Consider the following 15,015-nt stretch of genomic DNA (forward strand, 5'->3'; position numbering starts at 1 on the left):
CAGCCTTTCTTCATAAGTCATGTGCTCCAGCCCCCTAATCATTTTTGTTGCCCTCCGCTGGACTCTTTCCAATTTTTCCACATGCTTCTTGTAGTGTGGAGCCCAAAACTGGACACAGTACTCCAGATAAGGCCTTATCAATGCCGAATAGAGGGGACTGATCACGTCCCTCAATTTGCTGGTAATGCTCCTACTTATACAGCCCAAAATGCCGTTAGCCTTCTTGGCAACAAGGGCACACTGTTGACTCATATCCAGCTTCTCATCCACTGTGACCCTTAGATCCTTCTCTGCAGAACTGCTGCCTAGCCACTCAGTCCCTAGTCTGTAGCAGTGCATGGGATTCTTCCATCCTAAATTAAGGATCTTAAATGCTGACAAATTTAATGGGGTCCATAAGCACATCAACTGGATAAATTCCCTCAAGGAAAAGAACAGGATATTGTATAGCAGGGGTTCTCAAACTGGGGGTCGGGACTCCTCAGGGGGTCACAAGGTTATTACATGGGGGGGTCGCAAGCTGTCAGCCTCCACCGTGTGGAAGTAGAGCAAGAACTGACAGGGAGTTGAAAGGGATTTCAATGCAAACAGTCTCCTCTGTGAGCAAGAGTCAGGCTAACTGTAACCCTAATAACGCAAGATTTGTAGAAGTGAGGAGTGTGTGAGGCGAGTGGGAAAGAACTGTGTGAGAAGTTGTTGTGACCTTATGTAGATAAATATGGAATGTAGACTAGGGTCTATGCAATTGCTTGAGAGAATAAAGTATCTGACTTTGCTGCACCTAACCAGAGATTGAGAACTGTGTTTTTCTCTGACAACCCCAAACCGTGCTTTGCCTCCAGTATTTATAATGGTGTTAAATATATAAAAATGTATTTTTAATTTGTAAAGAGGGGTCACACACAGAGACTTGCTATGTGAAAGGGGTCACCAGTACAAAACTTTGAGAACCACTGTTGTATAATACCTGATGCTCATTTAACACATCTAAAACATAATTCTGAAGAGTTATAGCAGGGGTCGGCAACCTTTCAGAAGTGGTGTGCAAAGTCTTCATTTATTCACTCTAATTTAAGTTTTCGCGTGCCAGTAATACATTTTAACGTTTTTAGAAGGTCTCTTTCTATAAGTCTATAATATATAACTAAATTACTGTTGTATGTAAAGTAAATAAGGTTTTTAAAATGTTTAAGAAACTTCATTTAAAATTAAATTAAAATGCAGAGCCCCCCGGACCATTGGCCAGGACCCGGGCAGTGTGAGTGCCACTGAAAATCAGCTCGCGTGCTGCCTTCGGCACGTGTGCCATAGGTTGCCTACCTCTGAGTTATAGCAATGATTCAGCCAGCTAAAAATATATTCACTGGCAAAAATGTTAACACTAAAAGCTAAGGTAGCTTGGTGGTAGGTTGTCCCCTCGCAGAACACTGAGTTGAACAAAACTCAAATTTCTGAAAACCAGGAAATGCACAACTAAGATTTCCCATGCAATTTTAACTCGACCCTCCTTCAGCAATGCCCCATTATGCCCTGATTAACACACATAATTTTACTCTGACAAACTCACTGTTGCTGAAATGTACCTCCTTTTACAATCCAGGCACTTCCTGGTACAGCTGTACAATCTTTTAAGTCACTAGTTAGAAGCTGCAGAGTGGGCAAAATATGATGCCAGTGTAGACCACCTCTCTCTACCAAAATCAGCTCATAGTCAGTAATCCTCATTTCATGGTGAACAACGGTGGCAGGTTTGTATAATTTTTGGTGGTGCCAAGAATGGGTCCAAGTCCCGACCCCCCTCCCAATGCTCAGGGTGGTGCATGGCGGTGGTAGGCAGGGCAGGAGGATGCTCCAGGGGAGGCATATGGGAGCAGCACACAGGGCCAGGGGAGAGACCTGGCCCCGAACATTGGTGGAGCTGGGCTCCTTGGCCCTGAATTTGCTGGAGCCCGGGCACCACGGGCCCATATAACTCGCTGCCCCGATACTGAACTATTTGTTCTCCCACAAGTTTTGGGAACCTCATGACTCAGGAATTGCCAAGAAACTACACGTTGGCAACCCTGGATTTATTTCCCCTCAGTAGTCAAGGTACCTGCGCTGTCATTTCAAAACCTCCATGCTATGTGTCTTTGGAAACACCACATTAATCTGCCCTAAGATCAGGACATAGTCAATTGCACTGCCTCCTCACCAAGGGCTAGTAAAATACAGATTTTCTTAACAACAAATCGAAGGCTTGCCTACCACCAGTCCTCATTTCCTGTCCCCTTCACAGTCACAACCCTTCTCTCTATCGCTCCCCCTGTCACCTCCGCCCCTGCCAAAGTCCTGTGGCTTCACCTCCTCTGCACCTGATAGAACAAATATTTTGGTTAGACAAGATGGTGCCAATTCTGCTGTGTTCACAGTAAACCCCATATCATAAAAACATGTTATAATATAACAAAGACAACTTGTAGCAAGCAACATGAGTAGTTCAGTCTTTAGTGCAAAGGTGTACAAAGGTTTGGATATGAAACATCTGTGGCGGGGTGTTCACTGGGGGCAGTGGCTTTGGCACATTCCCTCAAGGTGCCCTAGGGAAGAATAAAGTGGTTGCATAGAAACCCTTTCACTTTTTTTTCCTTACTGGTGCATGCCCCGGTAGGTGGGCATGGTCCCCCAGTAGATGGCACACATGTGGGGGGCAGTGAGATGGGCTCTGATACCTCCAGAGGGGAAAATGCCCCTCTGCTCTGGGCACAGACACATAGGAGGAGAGAATGGGGGCTGATGGCTCCTCCTGCCCCTATTCTGACACAGTCACTCACACCCACATTCTCCTCCCCAGCATCCAACCCTCCATTCCTCATAACCCCCACTCCTCCCTCACCTGAGGCTCCAACCTCTCTCCCCTCCCAACCATTCCTATTTACATCCCTCTTCATAACCTACTGCAGATCCAAACCCCTCTCCTCCTAATCCCCACCCTACTGCCCATCATACTCCTCTCTTCCTAGGAAGAATTACCATGTCTATTCCTCCCACCACCCCAAATACTTTGATTACATGACATCCAAAATAAAATTGCCACCCGTGACTCTCAAACTGTACCAACCTCCAGCTTCTTAGTTCCAAACTCCATTTTTTGCCGGGACTGTAATTTGGGAACCCATCAATCAAAAGACCCCAAATTTAAGTAACTAAAGCTACCCCGCATGAGACACATCACATTCCAAGTAAACATTTGAATTTTAGAGGACTTATAAAACTTGAGCCTAAAAGCACATAAAATGGCATGAATGGAAACTTTCTAACTAGTTTTCTGTATTGGTGCATGTGCACTGTGAACAATGTACATTTTTAAAAATACTTATTCTTAATTTGGGTCTCCCCCGCATTTAGGGGTACCATGCACTAAACTAGGCTAAAACTTGACACATTGAGACCATTTTGCCCACATCACATCAATACGTTGACTTCTAGCTCCACCACACCTAGAAACATTTTGAAAAATGGCTATTTTTATAGGGATTATCTCTCTGCAATCCCAAATAGAAATAACCCCAAATTTGGGTCACTAACCCAACACTGCACCCACTTGAAGCACACCAAATTAAAAAGGAATCCAACTACGTGTGTTGATTTTAGAGGATTTAGAAAGATTTGCCTTGAAACAGAAGTTGTGATACAACCTTAAATATAGTGCTGCTGACATGCCTCTATAATTAAACTATGGCTGTCGCTCAATCACAGTTAACTCACACGATTAACTCAAAAAAATTAATCACAATTAAAAAAATAAAACTGGATACCATCAGATTAGGCCTGAATAAAGACTGGGAATGGTTGGGTTATTACAAAACTTAAACTTAATTTCCCCAATAATAATTTCTCCATACTGTTATTCACACCTTCTTGTCAACTGTCTGTAATGGGCTACTCTCTTACCACTTCAAAAATTATTTTTCCTCCCTTGGTATCCTGATGTTAAATTTATTTATCTCATTAGACTGACCTCACATTTGGTAAAGCAACACCCTTCCTTTCATGTATTTATACCTGCTCCTGTATTTTTCACTCCATGCATCTGATGAAGTGGGTTCTAGCCCATGAAAGCTTATGCCCAAAGAAATTTGTTAATCTCTAAGGTGCCACAAGGGCTCCTCATTGTTTTTACTGATACAGACTAACACGGCTACCACTCTGAAACCTGTAAGTTTTGTAGATTTGACAAGATGCAAAGAAGGTATCAATGTGAGATTTCTAAAGATAGCTACAGTACTTGACCCAAGGTTTAAGAATATGAAGTGCCCTCCAAAATCTGAGAGGGATGAGGAGTGGAGCATGCTTTCTGAAGTTTTAAAAAAGCAACAATCCGATGAGGAAACTACAGAACCCGAACCACCAAAAAAAGAAAATCCACCTTCCGCTGGAGGCATCTGACTCAGATAATGAAAATGAACATGTGTCGGACCACTCTGCTTTGGATTGTTATTGAGCAGAACCAGCCATCAGCATGGACATATATCCTCTGGAATGGTGGTTGAAGCATGAAGGGACATATGACTCTTTAGCGCCTCTGGCATGTAAATAGCTTGCAACGCCGCTACAACACTGCAATGAGAACACCTGCTCTCACTTTTAGGTGACATTGGCAGCATTATCTCCTGCAAATGTAAACATTTGCTTGTCTGAGTGATTGGCTGAACAAGAAATAAGATTGAGTGGACTTGTAGGCTCTAAAGCAGTGGTGGGCAACCTGTGGCCTGCAGGCTGCACCTGGCCTGTCAGGGTAATCTGCTGTCAGGCCACCAAAAAGTTTGTTTAAATTTGCACGGCCACCCACAGCTCCTAGTGGCTGTGGTTCACCGTTCCCGGCCAATGGGAGCTGTGGGAAGCAGCATGGGCCACAGGGACATGCTGGCCGCCACTTTCCACAGCTGCTATTGGCCAGGAATGGTGATCTGCGGCCACTGGGAGCTGCGGGCGGCTGTGCAAATGTCAACAAACTGTCTGGCGGCCTGTCAGCAGATTACTGTGATGGGCTGCGTGCGGCCTGCAGGTTGCCCACCACTGATCTAAAGTTTTACATTGTTTTATTTCTGAATGCAGTTATTTTTTGTACATAATTCCACAATTCTAAATTCAACATTCACGATAAAGAGATTGCAGTATGGTACTTGTATTAAGTGAATTGAAAAATACTATTTCTTTCATTTTTTACTGTAATTAAAAATTACTTTTAATGAAAAATATAAAGTGAGCACTGTACACTTTGTATTCTATGTTATAATTGAAATCAATATATTTGAAAATGTAGAAAAACATCCACGAATATTTCACTAAATGGTATTCTATTATTGTTTAACTGTGTGATTAATTGTACAATTAATCACAATTAATGTTTTTAATCGTGTGATTAATTGCAATTAATTTTTTTAATCACTTGACAGCCCTAAATTAAACACAAAATGACAGAGAAGAGATAAAATCTTACTGCCGGGATTATATTGACATTGGAATGGACAATATTGCCAGTCTGGAGTAAATCACAATTTAGAGCACTTTTTGTCTAAAATAAAATTTAAAAAACTACTCTAATTGGGAAAGATTATAGTTTAAATTTCATTGGAATATCTTATGTTGGAGCTTTCGATGGACAAAGAATGCACAGCACATGGATTATGGAGGCCTCTCTTCATCCAGATAAAATGAATATTCCCTGCAGGTATCACTGTCTACAGTACATGAGAGGGTTAGCGAAAGAGAGCACAATTATGAGATATACTTAATGGATCCATTACAATTTACATTTGAACTTACCAGGTGTGGTCTCCTTTGTGAACTGTAATCAATAAGATGGAGAAATCCACAAAATCTAGAGACTGTGTATATATGGTTTTACTGTAAACATTTCTGAAACACAAATCAGAAGTTTTAATCACCATCAATACTCTTATATAAAGTCTAATCACGTAACGTTTAGTCATGTACGTAGTCCTGTGGAGTTGTTCCTTGATCATTCATAATAAAAATGAACCAAATAAGGGACTCAGGCAAAACTACCATTGACATGATTTAGACCACAGCTATTTATATTACCAAGAGCAACAAAAATGTATGATGGGCAAACTCGTAGCTGCACTGGTATCAATGCACATAACTATACACCTCTACCCCAATATAACGCGGTCCTCGGGAGCCAAAAAAATCTCACCACCTTATCGGTGAGACCACGTTATATAGGGTTTGGTCTAGTACGGCGTACCGGCAAGAGCCAGTACGCTGTGCCAGACTGGACCGGCTTCCCCTGCGGGGATTTAAAGGGCCCGGTGTTCCAGTTGCTGTGGGGAGTCCCGGGCCCTTTAAATCACCACCGAGCTCTGGCAGCAGCTGGAGCCTCTGGCCCTTTAAATCACTGCCCGAGCCCAGCTGCCAGAGCCCCGGCGGGGATTTAAAGGGCCCGGTGCTCCAGCCACTGCGGGGAGCCCCGGGCCCTTTAAATCACTGCTCTGGCAGCAGGGCTCGGGTGGAGATTTAAAGGGCTTGGGGCTCCCCACAGTGGCCAGAGCCCCGGTCCCTTTAAATCACTGCCGGAGCTCTGGCAGTGGGGCTCGGGCAGTGATTTAAAGGGCCAGAGGCTGCACACAAATTCGGATATAACACGGTAAACAGCAGGGCTCAGGTGGCGCTTTAAAGGGCCCTGGGCTCCCCGCTGCTTTACCGTGTTATATCCGAATTCGTGTTATATCAGGTCACATTCTATTGAGGTAGAGGTGTATTAAGGTTGAATTATGGGAACATGCTGTGACAATTAGTCCATTGCAGATACACTATTTATCTCCTTCTTCCAGATCCATGAGAGTATGTTTTTTCAGGCTGCCTCCTATGTATGGAATGCCCTTCCAGAGCTACTTCACAAGGCCACTGTCCTTTCTGAGTTCCAACTGAATACCCAGTTCTACCATGATACCTGCAAAAGAGGCCATGTTTATACTACAGGTGGCACAGGTGTTGCAGCTATGCTTTTGTAGTGCAGACACTTCCTACAGCAATGGAGGAGTTTTTTTCCCCATCACTTTAGGTAATCCACCTCTCCCGATGGCAGTAGCTAAATTGACAGAATAATTCTTCCATTGACCTTGCTATATCTACACTGGGGGTTAGGGTTGGCTTAAATACAGTGCGTGGGGTGTGTGAATTTTTCACACTCCTAAGCACTGTAGTATATAAACCTAACTTTTAAGTGTAGATCAGGCCAAAGTACTTGACTGGAACAGTCTATGAGCCAGATCTTCAGCTACTGTAAATCAGCTTGGTTGATCACTGAAGTCAGTGGAGTTACATTGCCCTAAAACAGTGTATTTCTTTTAAAAAAATCATAAAACAGCTGACAAGTACATCATCAAATATTGTGTTACCAAGGCATGACCACTCTTACTTTTATATTGAACTTCTTTTTCCAATCTTTCAACTGTGACTCATCTCCTTCACACAAGGACTTTATCTTTGTTCATTTGTATAGCAGCTAGGACATTGAGGGTGCTACTGGAAGGAAATAAGCCAGAGTAATAGTAGCACTAGCTTAATTGTAACGTAATAGAGGCAGACTCACCTATATAAGTGTATTATGACTATGGCATAACCAGGGAATGCAACATAAAAGGTATCTCCTTTCATTCTGCATTTCCCATGGCTTTTTATTTCTAAGAGGTCAAGTGCCAGTTCTTCAGCTGACATGAACTGGTGTAATTCTATTGACACTTACAGAGCTACAAGTTCACACCAGCTAGACAACTTGCCCCATATTTCATAGGAAGCTGCATTCTTGCCATGCAGCTGAAGTATATGCAGTGGCATTTTCAGTTATTTTTAAAACAAACAAAAATTAAAAAACTTGACACCATCATTTTTCAGACTTATTTTGCTGCAACTGCTTGTATTTGTTAATGGAATCAGCAAACATGCCTTGTGTTTAATCTAGCATTATGGAGCTAAAGTAAAGACTATAAAGCTTCTCAGATCTTGTTACAACAATTTCAAGCAGTTTTTAATATTGAAAATCATTCAGTTTAGGACACAAGTTTTTCCTACAGTAATGAAGCCCACAGAGACTGTCAGTAGTTTCTAATCCATATAAGTATTAGGGAAGTAGGGAACTGAAAGATAAAAGGTCATTACTCTCATTACGAGACATATCATGGTTTATTAAAAATGCCGAAGGTTAACAAGTTCAAGTAATGCCATGCACTGTTAATAACCAAACCTCTCCACTTTAGGTGTTCTAGGGGGCATGTTATTTATAAAACAGAGCTTTAAAAATGATACTAGCATATTTATCTTGTTAAAATCCTAACAATTAATTATTGAGCTAATTTCCCATTCTGTTTTCATAAGGTGTGTTATGCTAACCAATAATTCCAGATATATAACCTGGGCCAAAAAATGGCCTTCTCACTCAGCTATATGAAAATTCCTGCACAAAATACAGCTTTGGAGGTTGAATAGTATTCACAGGGAGAAAACAACAAGACCTTTAGGCATGGCCATATTTCTTGGTGGGCTGGCCATGAAGACAAGAAAACACTCAACGGCTGGGAGATGGTGTTTCATAAAATCATGCTGTTATTGTTTCAGTGAGACCCAGGGGTGTTTTGTTATTGCCCCATTACTTAAACCTTAAACCAAGGAACAAGGCAAGTTTTCAGCATTCTAACCTTGGGGATTGCAGAGGCAACAGTTTTGGTTTTGCTCAAGGGTAATAGAAAGATTTAATCCTTCATGGCCTTAGGGACTATAGTTTTAAACAATACAGACTGATGTCCTCCAAAAAATAATGTACACTTGTGCACCTATCTGTATGGGCACATATGTGTGTTAGATGAATGCTTAATACTTCTGCTTAGAAAAAAATATATCAGGATGGGCCAACCCATAACATACGCTCTAAGGCCTTGTCTACACTACAAGACTATTTCGAATCTACTTAAGTCGAATTTGTGGATTCGACCTTATGAAGTCGAATTTGTGTATCCACAGTAAATACACTAATTTGAATTTCTGAGTCCACAGTAACGGGGCTGGCATCGACTTTGGAAGCGGTGCACTGTGGGAAGCTATCCCACAGTTCCCGCAGTCCCCGCTGCCCATTGGAATGCTGGGTAGAGCTCCCAATGCCTCCTGGGGGAAAAATGTGTCGAGGGTGCTTTTGGGTAACTGTTGTCATTGAACCGTCAATCACGCCCTCCCTCCCTGAAAGCTCCAGCGGGAAATCTGTTCGCGCCCTTCTCTGGTCGGTTACAGCGCAGACGCCACAGCACTGCGAGCATGGAGCCCGCTGCGATCATCGCTGCACTTATGGCCGTTGTCAACTCCTCGCACCTTATCGTCCACCTCTTCCACAGTCAGCTGCTGAGAAATCGGGCGAGGAGGCTCCGGCAGCGCGGTGAGGACAGGAATTCACAGAGTGGCGCAGACCTCTCACAAAGCAGTGTACGCCGCGCCGTGGAGATCATGGTGGCAATGGGTCAAGTTCATGGTGTGGAACGGCGATTCTGGGCCCGGGAAACAAGCACGGACTGGTGGGACCGCATAGTGCTGCAGGTCTGGGATGAATCACAGTGGCTGCGAAACTTCAGGATGCGTAAGGGCACTTTCCTTGAACTCTGTGACTTGCTGTCCCCTGCCCTGAAGCGCCAAGACACCCGGATGCGAGCAGCCCTGACTGTGCAGAAGCGAGTGGCCATAGCCCTCTGGAAACTTGCAACGCCAGACAGCTACCTGTCAGTAGCGAACCACTTTGGCGTGGGCAAATCTACCGTGGGGGTTGCTGTGATTGAAGTAGCCCACGCAATCGTTGAGCAACTTCTCTCAAAGGTAGTGACTCTCGGAAACGTCCAGGACATCATAGATGGCTTCGCCGCGATGGGATTCCCAAACTGCGGTGGGGCTATAGATGGGACTCACATCCCTATCCTGGCACCAGCCCACCAGGCCAGCGAGTACATTAACCGAAAGGGCTACTTTTCAATGGTGCTGCAAGCACTGGTAGACCATAGGGGACGTTTTACCAACATCTTCGTTGGGTGGGCGGGCAAGGTTCATGACGTGCGTGTGTTCAGGAACTCTGGTCTGTTTAGACGCCTCCAGGCAGGTACTTTCTTCCCGGACCACAAACTAACGGTTGGGGATGTGCAGATGCCTACAGTGATCCTCGGGGACCCAGCCTACCCGCTAATGCCCTGGCTCATGAAGCCCTATACAGGCGCCTTGGACAGAGAGAAGGAACTCTTCAACTACCGGCTGAGTAAGTGCAGAATGGTGGTGGAGTGTGCTTTCGGACGTCTCAAGAGGAGATGGCGGAGCTTACTGACTCGCTCGGACATCAGCGAAAAGAATATCCCCGTAGTTATTGCTGCTTGCTGTGTGCTACACAATCTCTGTGAGAGCAAGGGCGAGACCTTTTTGTCCGGATGGGAGGTTGAGGCAAATCGCCTGGCTGCAGTTTACGCTCAGCCAGACACCCGTGCCGAGAGAATATCCCAGCGGGAAGCGCTGTGTATCCGGGAGGCTTTGAAAGCAAGTTTCCTCGGAAAGCAGGGTAACCTATGACTCTCCACTTGCTTTCAAGAGAAACTGACCCTGGGCCTGTGTCTGTATGTGTCGATTTCGATCTGCGGTTACATACCCCATTCTCCAAGTTTCCCCCACTTCCAAAGCACGTTTTAAAGCAAATTAATTGTTACACTCATTATTAATAAATCTTTGTTTTACTTTGCATTTCTGTTCAGGTGTTGAAACATGGATGCATACTGTGCTGGGCACGGTGTGCACTGATGTACAGACCGCTTGTTCCATAGACGAATGACATCCTCCTGCTCCTACATAGGTCTCTGGGGTGGGGGACGGTTGCAAGTGGTTGTGCATGAAGGGGAGGGATTGCAGGAAGGGGTGGGTTTGCAAGAAGGGGCGAGTGGTGCCTTCTTTGGATAGGGGTTTGGATGACGGCAGTGGGCTGCGGGTTTGGGTGTAGGAAGGGGTGAGGGGTGTGGGGGAAGGGTGAGTATCTGTCCGTGGATGAGGGCTCTTGTTGGGGCTCAGGGCAGCGGAGAGGCTCGTTGCTACGGTGGAAGTGCATGGTAAGGGCAGCGTGCCTTAACATTAAGGGGGTGGCAGGCGCTAGGACCCTGGACAAGCATACACATCACAGAATGACCCGGGACAGCATACACCACACAGAGTGACCCTGGTGCCTACTGACTGCAGTGTGTGTGTGCCCTGCAGTTGATCATGGCCCCAAGTCTGTACCCTGGTAATGTAGGCTATACCGTGCAATTATAAATCCCCTCCCCCCCCATACACAAAAAAATCCTCTGACACGAAAGACGTGACCGAAACAGTGAATAACAGCAAATAGCTTTTAATAATCTAATACACAGTGGGAGGATGAAACTTGGATTTGGGACTGGGTGAGCCTGTAAGGGAAGCACTTCTACAAATGTATAGCGTGAGAGGTGTGTGGTACATTAGCGCTATGCAGTGGTGCAGTGACAGTTCTCACGGCCCCTACCGCCCCTCCGTCTTGTACTTTTGGGTGAGGGGGGGGGCAGGACTTCTTGGCGGGGGAGGGCGGTTGCAGATACACTGCAGGGGGGTTCTGTCCTCCTGCCTGCGGTCCTGCAGAACATCAACAAGGCGCCGGAGCGTGTCCGTTTGCTCCCTCATTAGGCCAAGCAGCGTTTGAGTCGCCTGCTGGTCTTCCTGCCACCAGCTATCCTCCCGTTCGATGTGTGTGTGATGCTGTTGACATAGGGTCTCCTTCCACTGTCTCTGCTCTGCCGCCTCGGCTCTGGAGCAGGCCATCAGTTCCGCAAACATCTCGTCCCTAGTCTTTTTCTTTCGCCGCCTAATCTGCGCCAGCCTCTGCGAGGGGGATGCCGGGGCAGTCCGGGAAAGAGCCGAAGCTGTGTGATGGGAAAAGTAACTGATTTCCTTGAACAGATACATGTTTGCGAACAGTGAACACAGTCTAGTCAGTTTCTCTGAACAAGACCATACAGGGCAACAAGTCTCACGAGATCTCAGGACAAGTTCGAGATTTCGGAATACGCTCTCATTGGCTGCGGCATTGCACAGGAGAGCGGACAAGTGGGGAGAGACAGCTGAATCCGTCTAGCAGACAGTCCTGGTAAGCCTCACAGTACATTCTGCTTATCAGTTAATGGATAGCTGTGCCCTCCCGCTAAAGGCAATCTGGAAATCATATACTCTGACTCTTTTCCAGCCACTCCCGCCAGTGCACGGGAAAGATCAATGTATGCTTTTCCTATGTGGCCTACAACACGTGGCTGTTAAGCGAGGGTCATTGTTATGCAAAGTAAAAGTCAACCATTCACAACAGTAACAATACACTAATTGCCCTAATTAGATGCAGCATTTCATGAACGAGATCACCCTGATGCGGGTCCCTCGGAGTCACAAAGAGCGGATGCTAAGGGAAGCCCTGCAGAGACCAGGACCATATGCGGCCATACTTGTGGAGGCGATGATTCCCATCTACATAAGGATGTCCTGGCGCGGAAGAGTGTGCTTCCACGGAGCACCCAACAAGGCACCTCTCCCCAGGAACCTCCTGCGGAGGCTTTTCGAGGACCTAAATGAGACCTTTCTTGAATTGTCCCTGGAGGATTATTGTTCAATCCCTATATGTGTGGACCTACTTTTCATATAGTTTTTCATTGAAAATTTTATATATAGCATTTCTATTTTTTTATACCTGTTTTATAAAAAATAAATGTTTACATGTTTATAGCACTTACCGCCTGATCCTTCCCCTGATTCAGAGTCCGGGTTAACGGCCGGGGAGGGTTGGTAGGGGATCTCTGTGAGGGTGATGAAGAGATCCTGGCTGTCAGGGAAAGCGGTTTTGTGTTCGCTGTCGCCTGCGCTGTCCTCCACAGACCCTTCCTCATCTTCCCCATCGGCGAACATCGAGGAGGAACTGTCCAGGTTCACTATGCCATCCACTGAGTCCACGGTCACTGGTGGGGCAGTGGTGGCAGACCCACCTAGAATGGCATGCAGTGCCTCGTAGAAGCGGCATGTCTGGGGCCGGGCTCCGGAGCGTCCGTTTGCCGCTCTGACTTTTTGGTAGCCTTGTCTCAGGTCCTTGATTTTCACGCGGCACTGCATTGCATCCCGGCTGTATCCTTTCTCTATCATTGCTTTGGAGACCTTCTCGAAGGTCTTTGCATTCCGCTTGCTGGAGCGCAGCTCCGAGAGCACAGACTCCTCGCCCCACACACCGATCAGATCCAGGACTTCCCAGTCTGTCCATGCTGGGGACCTCTTTCTATTCTTGGATTGGCCGGACTCCTCTGTTGGAGAGCTCTGCATCGTTGCAGGTGCTGCGGAGCTCGCCCCGATGTCCAGCCAGGACGTCAGATTCAAAGTGCCCAGACAGGAAAATGAATTCAAATTTTCCCGGGTCATTTCCTGTGTGGCTGGTCAGAGAATCCAAGCTCGGACTGCTGTCCAGAGCGTCAACAGAGTGGTGCACTGTGGGATAGCTCCCGGAGCTACTAAGTTCGATTTGCATCCACACCTAGCCTAATTCGAGCTAGCCATGTCGAATTTAGCGTTACTCCACCTGTCGGGGTGGAGTACCGAATTCGAACTAAAGAGCCCTCTAGTTCGAATTAAATGGCTTCCTGGTGTGGACGGTTGAGCGGTTAGTTCGAATTAACGCTGCTAAATTCGAATTAAAGTCCTAGTGTAGACCAGGCCTGAGATGATGTGCAAAGGTACTTGGCAGCAAGAGAAGTCTTTCCAGTCACTGGACTGGTGGCACACTGTCTAAGCACCAGAGGAACAGAACTAAAATGTATCAATACATGTATATCATAAAGGTAATGCCAGCTATAAAAACCTTCTCAAGATCAGCATTCCTAGCAAAGGAGAAAGGTAAAACACAGTTATTGCTACTGTCATGGGAAATAAGTGGTCACTTTTAAAATTATTTCATACATCTAAAGTTTCGTTCTCTATTGCGGGCCTGACTCAAAGCCTTGAAACAAATGATAAAACAGGGCAAAAAGTTTCAATTTTTGATTTTCCCTCAACCCCCCTCCACCAAACCCGAACTGGAACACTTTTGTTAAAATACTTTCCTCCTCCCTCCACTATTTTTCAACTATCCCTATTTAATAGAGTCTCCAATTAACCCAAATGGATATTGGACCAGGCCCTTACGGAATTAGTTAAACTAGTTGGCATCTTTGGACTCAGCTTTTTCTGTATTACATAAGTCCACAGAAATTGTGGAACAAGCCATAGCTGGTCCTGCCTCTGGACCTAGTGGACCTTTATCTAGGATCCTCCTACAGAAGCTTATGATGCATTTGTGACATTCGGATTCCCATATTCATCACAGTGGTATGACTATGATATTATTATGACATAATTATGATGCATCTTATGCAAACCATGTCACATGAGCTGTCAGTGGAAAAGTTATGATTTGCTGAATATGATTACCTTATTTGCATGAATGTATCATTTTTGTATCTGGAGTTATGAATATTGACTATGTATCTGTATTTCAAATGTGCTTGCTCCTAGGTAACACCCACAAAACACTACATCCAATCTAGCCAGCACGCTGTGAATGGCCTATTGAAGTTGAATGGCCCATCAACAAAGACAATGGGCCATTGGAAAGGCTTATCCTCACCTGTAGACACTTCAGTCAGCATATGGATAATGGCTGCCATGACTCATCAAAGCATGCAAGGGCTTGTGACTAGGTCATGTGATGCTGGACTCCATTTTGGTACCTGTATTTTTCCACACTCTGCTATGAAACAAAGAAAGGTTCCTGCCATTTAGAAGAAACTATAGAAGGGGGGAGTGACATCACCATGGGCCTCACCCACACAACAGAACACTAGGAAACACCTCAGGGACAAAGACTGAACCAGGGGAAGTGCTGGTCCCAGGCAGGAAAGAAGGAAGCCTGCCTGTGTATGGAAG

General features: G+C 45.5%; 1 long non-coding RNA gene across 1 annotated transcript; it reads right to left on the reverse strand.

The window, feature by feature from the left end:
* Positions 1–2,255: 2,255 nt before the first annotated feature.
* Positions 2,256–14,357, reverse strand: LOC123367530. The gene is made up of 3 exons (XR_006578513.1): positions 14,236–14,357; positions 5,809–5,901; positions 2,256–2,354 (listed from the first exon to the last, which is right to left on the reverse strand). It is a non-coding gene; the product is annotated as an uncharacterized LOC123367530 (long non-coding RNA).
* Between the last annotated feature and the right edge of the window lie 658 nt (positions 14,358–15,015).

This window comes from Mauremys mutica, chromosome 3 (genome assembly GCF_020497125.1).
Source record: "Mauremys mutica isolate MM-2020 ecotype Southern chromosome 3, ASM2049712v1, whole genome shotgun sequence".
NCBI lineage: Eukaryota > Metazoa > Chordata > Testudines > Geoemydidae > Mauremys > Mauremys mutica.